The sequence below is a fragment of the Pleurodeles waltl genome, chromosome 2_1 (assembly GCF_031143425.1).
Source record: "Pleurodeles waltl isolate 20211129_DDA chromosome 2_1, aPleWal1.hap1.20221129, whole genome shotgun sequence".
Classification (NCBI taxonomy): domain Eukaryota; kingdom Metazoa; phylum Chordata; class Amphibia; order Caudata; family Salamandridae; genus Pleurodeles; species Pleurodeles waltl.
Window position 1 is genome coordinate 125,541,568 of NC_090438.1, and position 12,791 is coordinate 125,554,358.

Here is a 12,791-nt window from a genome sequence, read left to right on the forward strand (position 1 = left end):
TGTGAAGTAGAAATTGGAATAATAGAGTTTTTATTCCACCACCCCTTACCTTCGAGTAATACAGCAGATTTAGAAACTCTTAAAACCTTTACAGGTAAGGAATATGCCGAAACTCCCTTGGGTACTTTACAAGGCTTCTTAATCAGAACCCAGTCATTCACATTAACAATCACCTCACTCACTTTTTTGCGTGAATCATAATCGCGTTTTTGAAGGAATTGTTTCTCAGAGACTTTCTGTTTCAACTCTTTAATATCCACCTTCACGTCCTTATGAGAGGGGGCCATCCATGAAGGTGTTAACTTAGATCTAGATTCCCTCCCTCTGAGCAACACAAAGGGCGAAAAACTTGTAGTGGAATGCGGCGTATTGAGATAAGCCCACAATTTTTCATTTAAAAATTCTTTCACGTTGCAGTTGGTAGCAACAGCCGTCTGAACCCCTTCTTTGAGAATACGATTAGCTCTCTCCACCAGTCCATTGGAAGAAGGACTGTACAGAGCTACACACGAATGTTTAACATTGTACTTCAATAAGAAATTTTCTATCTTACTGGAAATGAATTGAACCCCATTGTCAGTAACAATTGTGGACGGTGGACCTTCTAAGTAAAACAGAGATGACAGAAATGAAATAACAGATTCCGTGTCAGTATGTTCCACAAAATCGTAATATATCCATTTTGAAAAGTAATCAATAGCAACAATCATGTACTTCATGATTCTAGGCAGAATGGTAAAAGGGCCGGAGAAATCTACAGCAATACTTTCCCAAGCACCATTGGGAAACGGAATATTATGCAATGGTTTAACGTGGCACTTCCAATGTTTGTCAGAAACCACACAAGAGGTACACTGGTCCACAAAATCCGACACTTGTTTATCAAGGCATGGCCACCAGTATTTTCCTTTTAACCTTCTGCAAGTGGCTGATACGCCTAGATGTCCTTCATGAGCAGCCTTTATAAGCAAGGGCCTTAAATCAAAAGGAGGAATGTAGAGAGGACCTCTCATGCACACACCGTTCTCACTCGATAACTCAGCGGCTAGCTGACGAAAAGTGTTGAGTTCCCCGCAGAATTTCTGATTCTTTGGCCAACCATGAGTAATGTGAAACATCACTTCTGAAAGAACTGAATCTCTTGACATCGCAGAGATCCAATCTTGCTCAGAAAATAAACCTTCAGAAGTTGAAACTATATCCAACGCACCAATCACACACTCTGTATCCTCCTGTTCAGTATCAGTTAAAGGTAAAGGCAACCTAGAAAGGCAATCCGCCCTAACATTTTTCCCTCCAGGAATATATTTCACATCTAGATTAAATTCTTGTAACTTGGACAACAGTCTTACCAACCTTGAAGAGGCTTTACCTAATCCATTCCCATCCATCAAAAATACCAGAGGCTTGTGATCCGTGTAGAGTGTACAGGCCATACCCCAAATATAAGTCTTAAACTTATGTACTGCCCAGACACAGGCTAAAGCCTCTCTCTCAATGGTGCTGTAATTGACTTCAGTATCTGAGAGAGATCTCGACGCAAATGCAATTGTGTGTTCACGACCATCCACCCATTGGCCAAACACCGCCCCCAAACCCTTCATGCTAGCATCCACTGCTATAAAAGATTTAGCAGATGGTATAAATGGTTTCAAGGCCGGAGCAGACAATACGAGTTTTTTAATGGTGTTAAATGCCCCCATCACTTGTTCATCCCATTCGAACTTGCTACCCTTCTTCAACAGATTTCTAAGGGGTTGTACTATCATCGCATAACTATCAACGAACCTAGAGTAATATTCGCATAGGCCCAAAAATGAACGAAGCTCATCTTTGTTTGATGGGCAGGGCGCATTACAGATGGCATCCAGGTTTCCTTGTTTAGGTTTAATGCCATCAGCAGAAATAGAATGACCTAAGTACTCTACCCTCTGGACCAAAAACTTACATTTCTCCTTTTTAATTGTGATACCATAGTCTCTGAGAATAGAAAAAACTTTGTCTAGTAAAATGTAATGTTCTTCCATGTCTTTAGTGTGGATCAAAATGTCGTCCTGGAAGGCACATACACTGTCAAAATCACCAAATAAAGAATCCATTAATTTCTGGAAAACGCTCGCTGCAGAGGCTAGTCCGAAAGGAAGTCTGAGATACTTGTATGCCCCAGAAGGAGTCACAAAAGTAGTACGTTCTTGAGAATCTACACTAAGGGCAATCTGATGATATGCAGAGTGCAAGTCAATGGTGGAGAAAAATTTTGAAGTGCCCAAACTAGCAATCATCTCTTGTATACGAGGAAGAGGATGACAATCAACAATTATGTTTTTATTAAGTGATCTTAGGTCCACACATAATCTCAAGTCCCCATTTTTTTTTTTTTGTAAGAACAATGGGTGAAACCCATTCAGAAGAGTCTGTAGGAGTTATAATACCGTTAACAACCAGTTTATCCAAAAGATCTTTGAGTTGCCCTTTTACAATGATAGGAATGGGTCTTACTTTATGAGCTACAGGAATGACTCCATTCTTGAGTCTGATGCAGTGTTCAAAACCTTTCACTACACCAATTTCATCAGCAAACACTTCAGGGTATTTCATTGTAAAAGTGTCTGAGATGTTGGTAGCAGGTAAGCAAATTTTTGACACTTCTAGGGGCATTTCTCCTAAGACTATCGGATTGTCAAAACCAGGACGTAGTATAATGCCTAGCTTCGCAAGATCTTTCCACCCTATTATATCTCTGCCATCCATTGCTACATAAATTTTTGTCACTGTGCTCCTGCCCAAAATAGATAAAGTAGATGAAAAATACCCTAAAAGCTCAATGTCATGATCCCCAAAGGCTTTGGGACTAATGTCAGCATCAATCAAAACCTTAAAAGAGGGCCAGAACCTGCGGTAAGTAGTCTCTGCAATAATAGTGATGGGTGAACCAGAGTCTGCCATGACCGAAATATCCACAGAATCGATGACTGCCTGACATACAGGCCCCTTGATACTCCTAACTGTGGTAACATCCACTGTTAGAACAACATTAGAAAAGTTAGTAGTACAGTCATTTACTCCATCATCCGCCTGTTCACCTTTGGAGTACACATTACTAACTCTCACTCTCATACTATTGCTAGTGGGAGGTTTGTAAATACGGTTAGGCTGCCTGCAAACAACCTGAAAATGGCCCAGTTTCTGACATTTTAAGCATTTCTTGCCCAATGCTGGGCATAACTGGTTGTTTCCTAAGTGATTGCGTGAGCCACAGCGGAAACACAGCGGTGTACTCTTGTTAAATTTTGTGTTTCTTTCCTTAATATAATTGACCTCTGAGTCTCCTAGTTGATTGACTCCCAGTCCTTCTAGGTGTCCAGACACTACTTTAGAGGTAACAATGGATCTCTCGACAGCTTTAGCTATGTCTAGTGTTTCCTCCAAAGTAGGGTTACGACATGCTAACAAACGTTCTTGAATTTTTTTTGAATAACAATGGAAAACAAACTGATCCCTAATATGCATGTCGACTTGAGCACCAAAATCACATCTCGCAGCTAACACACGCAAATTAGCCACAAACTCCTCCACTGACTCATCCACAGCTTGCTTGTGCATAACAAAATTGAATCTTTCCAATAATACATTGTACTCATCTGAGAACTGCTTCCCAATTCTCTCTTTTGCTTCAATATAAACATTCCATGTTACGTTGTCACCACCGCTTCCATCAGGTGGAGAAATTATAGGCAGGTTGTCAAAAACTCGCTGCCCAGCCACACCTAAGTGATTAAACAATAGAGCTAACTTTCTTGAGGGAGAAAAGTCATTGGCATCAATTGCCACTAAGTAATTTTCAAAAATTCTAATCCATTCCCTCCACTTAATGTCCGGTTTACCAGTTTTGGATAAAAACGGTGGAGGTTGTACTACCAGGTTATTAGAAGCCATGAAGAGATAACAAATAATTTGAAAATATAGATTACATGTATTTGACCCGTCGATGAAATGTCAATGTTCTTATTAAAAAGGTTGATTTCGGAGTGTAGATATGCACATACGCGTCCGTAAAAACTTGACTCTCTACGCCCCCCTTTTTTTTTTTTTTCTTTAAATGCAGCTGTACGCACACGCGTTAGTTTCCTAGGCAACAACGTCTCTAGCGCGTCTGTATCCTAGGCGACCACGTCGTTAACAGCGCGCGTCCTGAGTTCTTTGATCACAGCACGGGACGACTATCAGCTCGAGATAGACAGCGCGCGGTGACTTGAAACTCCACAAATCTCAACAGCACAAGAAAAGGTAAGCTAGCACGTTACCAATGTGAGTATTTGGCCGTGTGCCGGTCGGTGGATCCCTCAAGAAGATTTAGGCTCCGAAATAAAACTGCTCCGTAGTTTTTTTTTTCTTAATCGCGATGTATCTTGAAATCTTCTTCTTCGCCCCACTCCTGGTACCAAATATGTAGTATGGAACACTGAGGAACACTAAAGAAATCCTTGGTAGACGAGGTTGAGTCGTTTCTCAAGAAAAGGTTTATTAAAGATCCACGGCAGGCATATACACGACTGAACTGGATGACGGTCAATCAGCAACTCCCCAACAGCCAGGATTCCAGAACCTCAGAAGGAAGGTTCTACTAACGTAACAGTGTGAAACTAACTAATTTAAATAACAATAAGTAAGTGGAGAATGAACCAGATAAAAACAAATAAGCATTGTTAATACAACTAAATGAGACACAAATTAAGTAGCGGCAACAACAAGTAAAACTTAGATACATATGCTACAGCGACCTACACAATAATGTCTCGACAAACCAAAAGAAAGGGTCAAATCTTGATTTGTTTCTACTTGTTTCGGTTAAATCTCAGAAGGTGTAGTGATGCCGTCTTTGTATGTGGTCCTTCCAACAATTCAATGTATTTCCCGTTTATGAGTGGCACCTGTTATTCCTTTTAGAAGCTTCTGTAACTTGGTCTTTCTAGCGCATTGTTTAGATTGATCACTCATGCACCTCTTTGGTTTTGGACAAGCATAACGTTTAGTGACGCGCGGAGAGAACCCCCGCCCCCGGTTATTATTATGACTTCTGAATTACAAGGATCCCTTCCCATACCCTGTGCTGGCTGTCCGTCGACCAAAGCTAGAAAGAGCAAACTCCTGTTTCTTTTTCCTCAGAGCCTCTCAGTGCACTCTACTTGAGGATACTCTGTGTCGTACGTGAGTTAACGTACGAGGCCGCAGGGACAGAACTGGTCTGTCTTCTATGTTTAGGCACCTCATGACGCCACAACCAATCCGTAGCGAGGACGGTCGTGACGTCAGGGGGCGGCGCGGCGGAAAGGCAGAGGCGTGAACAAAGCGCGGTGTTGCGGCCGGCCGGCTCCTCGTGGGCCTTATTTCTTGTGGCAAGAATAAAAGATATTAACATGAAATCCGGCCCCCTTGCATCCTTCATACTTGCCACTACAAATGGCGACGAGGGTCACAGCTTCTACCAAGGCCCACGAGTGTAGCCCACCTTACCTGGTGTTTCGGGAGGCCAGTGGAAAGCGCTGATATCTCTTCACGTGAGACTACATGCAACCCCTAAGGCGCTGATGCTGCGATCTCCACACGATTGATTTTGACGACTCCTACCGTTCTGCGCAGCCCAGTAGCCTCCCATAGTGGATGCTGCACCTGTATCACGCGGTCCTTCCAAGTGTGGCGCCCGCTTTCCGGCCATGTCGCAGACAGGTCATATCTGCGTACCTCCTCTCTTCCTGGACTCTCCTGGTAAGCCATGCATGAAGTGGAAAGGATGGCTGCGCGCATTTGAGAACTATATTATCTCAATTGATGGTCAGGGGTATAGCCCCGAACGGAAAAAGTCTTTGTTATTCGGACTGTTGGGGAAGGCTGGACAAGAGGTTTTCGATAGCATGCCGGTTTATGTGAATCCCCATGGAGCCACAGCTCCGCTGAATGAGTACCAGGAGGCTGTACGGCGGCTTGAGTTGCAGTATGCGGAGGAGTGCAACATCATGGTGGGGCGCCATAAATTCGCACTGCGGAAACAAGAGGAAGGAGAGACTATCGAAGAGTATATTGCATGTCTACGTGTTCTAGCTCAAGATTGTGAATTTGCAGCGATGACTGATACGTGCATTAGAGATCAGGTGGTGTTCTACTGCCATTCAAAGAAAGTGCAGGAACGTTTGCTTTCATGCAGGAATCCTTCACTGAAGGACGTAATAGCCATTGCAAAGGCAGTGGAACGCTCCATGGTATCTTCCAAGGAACTGGCGAACACTAGTCAGGCTTCAAATGTGTTCTATGTACAGGACAGCCGTAAACATGTGCCCAAGGCTTCAGACAGGGCGGCGAGTGATAGAAGGGGAGGCAGGAGGCAGCTCGTCTGTTTTAGATGTGGGTCAAAGGATCACTTAGCGGATAGCAGGGCCTGCCCTGCCGTGCACAAAAGCTGTTCTAAATGCAGGAAGTTGGGCCACTTTGCGGCAGTATGTAAAGCAAAAAAAAATAATACGGGCATGAAAGTGAGCTCGGTAAGCGAGAGTGACACTGATGCGGATGCGGACATTGTGTTGTCCATTGATGGTGAGGACGGTAGAGTGAAGGGTCCCATTGGCTCCGTCATGATTGGTGTGATAAAATTGCCATTTACGGCTGATTCTGGTTCCCCCCTTACCCTGATCTCTGATAGGACATTTGATTCGAAATGGCAAGATGTACGACTGCATGAGACGGATGTGAGTCCAAAGGCCTTCGGGGAACACGACATAGTGATGAAAGGTTACTTCTGGGACTCCCTCACCTTTCGAGGGCGCACTGTGAGAACAAAGATATATGTGGCTGAAAATGGGAGGAGCCTTGTGGGATGGAAGGACCTGGCGAAGCTAGGTGTGATGCTAGTCCCTGGGGCAGAAGATCCCATAGTTCTGAAAGATGATTTAGTGAGGGCCATACGAGATGCCCCTTGCCCAGGAGACAAAGACGCCTTGCGATCGTTCCTGGGACTCAGCGAATACTATTCCAAGTTCATGCAAGGATACACAACCACTGTGGAGCCTCTAAGGAAACTGCTACGGAAGAACGAAAAATATACGTGGACACAGGAACAAAGCACTGCCTTCGAATCCGTCAAACAGGCAATCGCCGCGGCCCCAGTATTACGACCGTACAACAAGGACCTCCGGAATGTAATCACGGTTGACGCTAGTGCCATGTGCGAGGGATCCATATCAGAGGAAGAATGGTTGACGGCTCAGGAGAAGGACGTGACTATGCGGAGGGTGATGTACCACATGAAGGCTCATTGGCCCCCTATCCGGAACTTGCACGGGGCACTCAGAAGTTTCCAACAGATTAGTTCCGAACTCACCATCGAAGGCGGCTTTGTGAAGAGACACGAGCTGTTTGTACCTCCGGAAAGTTTAAGAGACAAGCTAATCAGGATTGCCCATAAGGGCCACCCGGCCAATACCGCTACAAAGAATCTCCTCAAGCAGTACTACTGGTGGCCAGGGATGTGCAGCGACGTCAGCAGATTCATTGATCGGTGTGGACCGTGCTTAAGGGCCGATAAGCACTGGAAGACGACAAAAGGAGAGTTGCAGCTGGTGGACATTCCTGCTGGCCCGTGGAACAAGGTTGCCATTGATTTTGCGGGCCCATTTACAATGCTACCTGACGAGTGTAGACATCTCATCGTCCTTACGGATTACTTCTCCAAATGGATTCACTACAAGTTCGTCAGGGAAGTTACCACTGAACGAGTGATCAAGGCATTGACAAAACTTTTCGCGATTGAGGGACAGCCGAAGATCATGGTGTCGGACAACGGCACCCAGCTAGTGTCCAGGCAGATGACGGATTTTCTGTCCAGGTTGGGGATTAAGCAGGAGAAGACCCCGCTGTACAGCCCGAAGAGCAATGGGCAGGTTGAGCGTATGAATAGATTCCTCAAAGAGGGCGTGCAACAGGCGATCGCTTCCAACATGAATGTGAAAGCGTTTCTGGCGAACAAGGTGCACACTTTCCACAACACGCCCAGTGAGGTTACTGGACACACTCCGTTTTATTTGATGAGAGGGAGAAGATGCATGAGTGAGCTTACCCCCAAATTCAATAAGTGGTATGACATGAACTGGGAAATTGAGGCAGAATCTGATGAGAGGTTGAGAGTCAAAGCAAGAATAGTGGCCAAACAGGAAAACAATAAGCGGTACGCTGACATGGCGAATAGAGCCAAAACTAAAAATATAGCGCAAGGGGATTGGGTATTGGTGAAGAAACCCAACAGGGTGATGAAGGGGGAGTCTGTGTTTCAAACCCCTGTGCGTGTGCAAGGAGTGACAAGAGGGGCAGTCTGTCTGGAAGGAGCGGGGTGGCGGAGCAAGGACGACATAGTTAGGCTCAAGGCTGGTCAAGAGAAAATCATCATGAAAGATGTCCGTGTGGATGGGGCTGAATGCACGGATGATGTTGACGAGTGGCAAACTCACGAAGCCAGGGATGTAGTCATTGATGAGGAGGAATGTGCGAATACGCCTTCCAGGCGAGGAATAAGTGGACAGGGGAGTGCAGAGCGATGCGAGAAGGCATGGCGTGGCTTGACGGATGCCTCAGGACAGAATGGCTGCAGGCCCGAATCTGTGGAGAGCGACAGTCACAATGTAATGGTGTCAAGCCGAGAGGGTGCGTGCGCCGTCAAGGCGAATTCACTTCAGTATGTTACTCCGAGCAGGCCAATTAGGCGTATCCGAGCCCCCAAGAGGTTCGAAGATTTTGTTATGAGGTGAAGTTCCTTAAGTTTTCTTGTTCTGTTGAAAAGGGAGATGTCGTACGTGAGTTAACGTACGAGGCCGCAGGGACAGAACTGGTCTGTCTTCTATGTTTAGGCACCTCATGACGCCACGACCAATCCGTAGCGAGGACGGTCGTGACGTCAGGGGGCGGCGCGGCGGAAAGGCAGAGGCGCGAACAAAGCGCGGTGTTGCGGCCGGCCGGCTCCTCGTGGGCCTTATTTCTTGTGGCAAGAATAAAAGATATTAACATGAAATCCGGCCCCCTTGCATCCTTCATACTTGCCACTACACTCTGGCGGTTCTCTACTCTATAGCTTGCTATTTCCTCGCCCAAAAATGAGAACACCAATTCACCTATTTTTATCTTGTAATATCAACGTCTGACCCATGTACTCTCCTACCATTTTTTACACCCGTTAAACTTCTTTATTGTCCCAACTACTCAAATTGGCCTTTCGAAATGCATGTACATTGCAAAAACTGCTGATCTTTGAACGTAAATAGACCCCAATATGTAATATACATTTATTTCTAAGAAATTATCTTATAGAAATATAAATTAGCCAGTCTCGGGTGAATCACCAGCCAACGAAGCGAAGTGCCCCCAGTAGTAGTGTCAGTGCTAGCATTGCTTTTCTCAATCACTGGTATTTGCTCTGTGAGTTAGGGAGTGTAGCACCTGGTCACTAATCATGTTCGCCACCATCTTGTGCGTCTGCAGCAGGCCCCTCCTTGGCATCTTAAGGCCTCCGTGACTCGCAGCATGGCCCCTTCAGAGGCCCGACAGCCCTCATCTGTGGCTGCAGTTAGCAAAGCGAAAGTGGGTGGGAGCAGGTGAAAGCATCCAGGTCCCTGCAGTCCGTGGGCCCCCCACAAGGGATGCATGGAAATATTTCTGTGCTGCGGGCACCTGGCTCTGTGGCACTGCTTTAAATAGAAGGTGGGGGCTTGGAAGGGGGAGCACTGCGCTCACTTCTTTAGTCATTGGTCTCCCCTGTGGTCTTCAGCTTGATGTGGATCGCACTTGACCTTGCTCTCAATCGAGGCAGGCCTCCGTGGTCCACCCAGACTCCATGGGGTTCGGCAGCCCTGCTGCAGTTGATATTGGTGTAGTCATTGCCCGGCACCTCTGGGGGTTAAGCTGGCGCCACTTCACCACCCCTCATTCTTGGCGGTTTCTGCTACAGATTTGGGGTTAGAGGACTGTTGCTACGTGCCGGTTACCTCGATTTTTCAGATGAAGGTGGCAGAGCACATACGAATCACGTCCACGTGGCCATGTCGGTTGGCCATGTCCCTTCTTGAGGTTAATTTTTGCCTTTGCGGGTATGGTGAGATTGCTTCTGGAATTTTCTGATGTCCATTTTCTTGTCTCGCTGTGATGCACTTGGTTTCTCCTTTGCTTTGTAAACCATTATGAAACGATTCTCCTATTCACACTCCCTGCACATTTGACCGCCGATGCCTCGACATTTATCCTCACGTGGAAATGAAAATCCACTTCAGAAACACATCATTTCTTTCTTTGGAGACGTCAGCTTACGAGTGTCTGCTCAGTGCTTGGGTTTACTTTTCATGGCTAATACAGATTCTCCTCCTGTTCCTGCTTTCATGTTGGCGGCTTGTTGATTTGCTCGTTCTTCATCTCTGGCAGCCATCAGTATTTCCTCTAAATTGAGTGTCTTTTGAAGCATGCGTCTTTGGAATGAGTCCGGCATGCAACCATCAATGAATCTGAGGAGCATGGCTTCCTCATTATCAAATTCACTAAATTTACAATGTTTGATGAGCACATCAAGTCTCTCAACAAACACATCTATCATCTCACTAACTTGTTGTCTCACTTGCTTGAAAATATACCATTCATAGTAGATGTTTGGAACTGCATTGAACTTGGCTCCTAAAGCTTTATTGATTTGAGGGTATGATATTGTCTCAGCTTGTGAGATCTTCTTTATTACTTCTTTCACTCCATCACCAGTGATGATTTTCTCATCATTTACTTCTTCCAGGGCATTAATGAATTAATTGAAAGTCTCGATCCATCTGGCTCCAATATTCTGCTTTTTGCAAAAAGAACAGATGATGGATGGAATGCTGAACAATGTCAAACATAAACCCTCAGTCGCAGATGTGGGCCTAAATGCATTGTTTTATTTTGCATGCCACGCCACTCCAGTTTGGACCCAGCAATATGCAACTCACTCTTGACTCTGCTCACCATGGGAATGGTCCAGCCCGAACTACTAGGCCAGGTCCTCCCTGGACTGGAAACAACAATCCTGGACCAGTTTCAAGGTATTACCCCTCATCAACCAAGCTAGCTTGAATCTGGCGGCATAGCGATCACAAGATCCACGTATGGACTTATGGTGACAGTTGCAAAAAGAACAATGATGGAATGCTGTTCAATGTCAAACATTCACCCCCAGTCACAGATCCAGGCCTAAATCCATATTTTTGTTGCTCACCACACCATTCTACTTTGGACCCAACCATATGCAAATCAGTTTTCTCCCTGCCTCCCATGGAAACAGGTCAGCCCGAACTACCAGGATCCTCCTCCCTTGACCGGAAACAAGCTTGCTGGGACCAGTTTCGGGTCCAGCATGTGGTGGCATGGTTGCTATGCAAAAAAATTATGGATTGGGCTGTGGCCTGAACAATTACCAATGGCTGAGATTAATTCAAACATTCCATTCATCACCTTGTTGTTTTTAAAAATTCTGCTTTTTGACAGTATCAAATGTCGGCAGAGGTTTAAAAAATGTAGCAGCACAGTACTCCATGTCTCTGTGGCAGCCGACTGAAAAAGTTAACGATTCTGAAGGTAGCTTTGGATTGTTTCTATGGTGACCAACAACCTTGTGAGCACAACCCCTGTGCTCACTCCCGAGTCAGTTTGTTCGATTTTGAGGTTGTAAGGCTGGTGAGTAAAGTTCACTATTTGTATCTGGTTGTCACTTCCTTCTAGCATCTCTGTTTACCGCTGTCTGTGTTGTACCTGGTTATCACTGCCTTTAGCGCTTTCTTTATATGACTGATGGCTTGGTGTTGTGGTGCAGCACCTTCTTTTTTTATAAGCCTGGCTGGCAAGTCTTGGCGGCTTTTCTAATGGCTTTTCAAATGGTGCTTCACTGCTAGACCTTCAACTTCTCCACGAAGCCTTGTACTGGCAGGAGTGGAGCATGCACTCCACATAGGCCAACTGCAGGCTTCTTTGCATTGGCTTGGGGTGCACTTGGCACACACAAGCAGTTTGCTATTTCTTTGCACACTCTCAGGAAAAGCAGTTCTGTTTCTTTGGGGCACGTATCCCCTACTCGTAGCCAGTTGTTGCATACTTCCCAGTCCGGCAGCATGCACAAGAACACACAACACACGGAGCTCGTATTTAACGTCTTTATTCCTCAGTGTACAACATGCAACTACCACACCTTAACACCTCTCACTTTGATTGTGTAATCCCCTTCCTTGAGTCCACCCCATAGCCACAGGATATTAATGACCACAGTCCTAAGAAACTATAGTGGACACGCTGTACACTTAGATATTCTGCATGACAGTGGTGTGCCCAATATTAGGTGGATCGGGGATAACACTAGCCTCAAATTCTATGGGGTGATGTGTCCCCAGGAACAAGATTTAAAATAGCATTTCGAAATTTATTCAATAACAAAGGACTGACTCAAAAAGTGAGTTCAAGATCAATTATCTAGGGATACTATGAAGATAAATTACAAACATTCAAAGATATAATACAAAAATAGTAAAATGCAGATGCAGCAGTAATCTCATTGAATTACATAGAAGTAATTTGCCACAAAGTCTCTCAGTAATATGAATAGAGCAATAAAGGGTAAAACAGAATTAGACTAAGGGCCTTATTTAGATTTCAGCGGACAGTTACTCTGTCAGGATAGTGACAGATATCCCGTAAGCCAAAATATAAATCCCATAGCATATACTGGGATTTCATTTTTGTGGACGGGC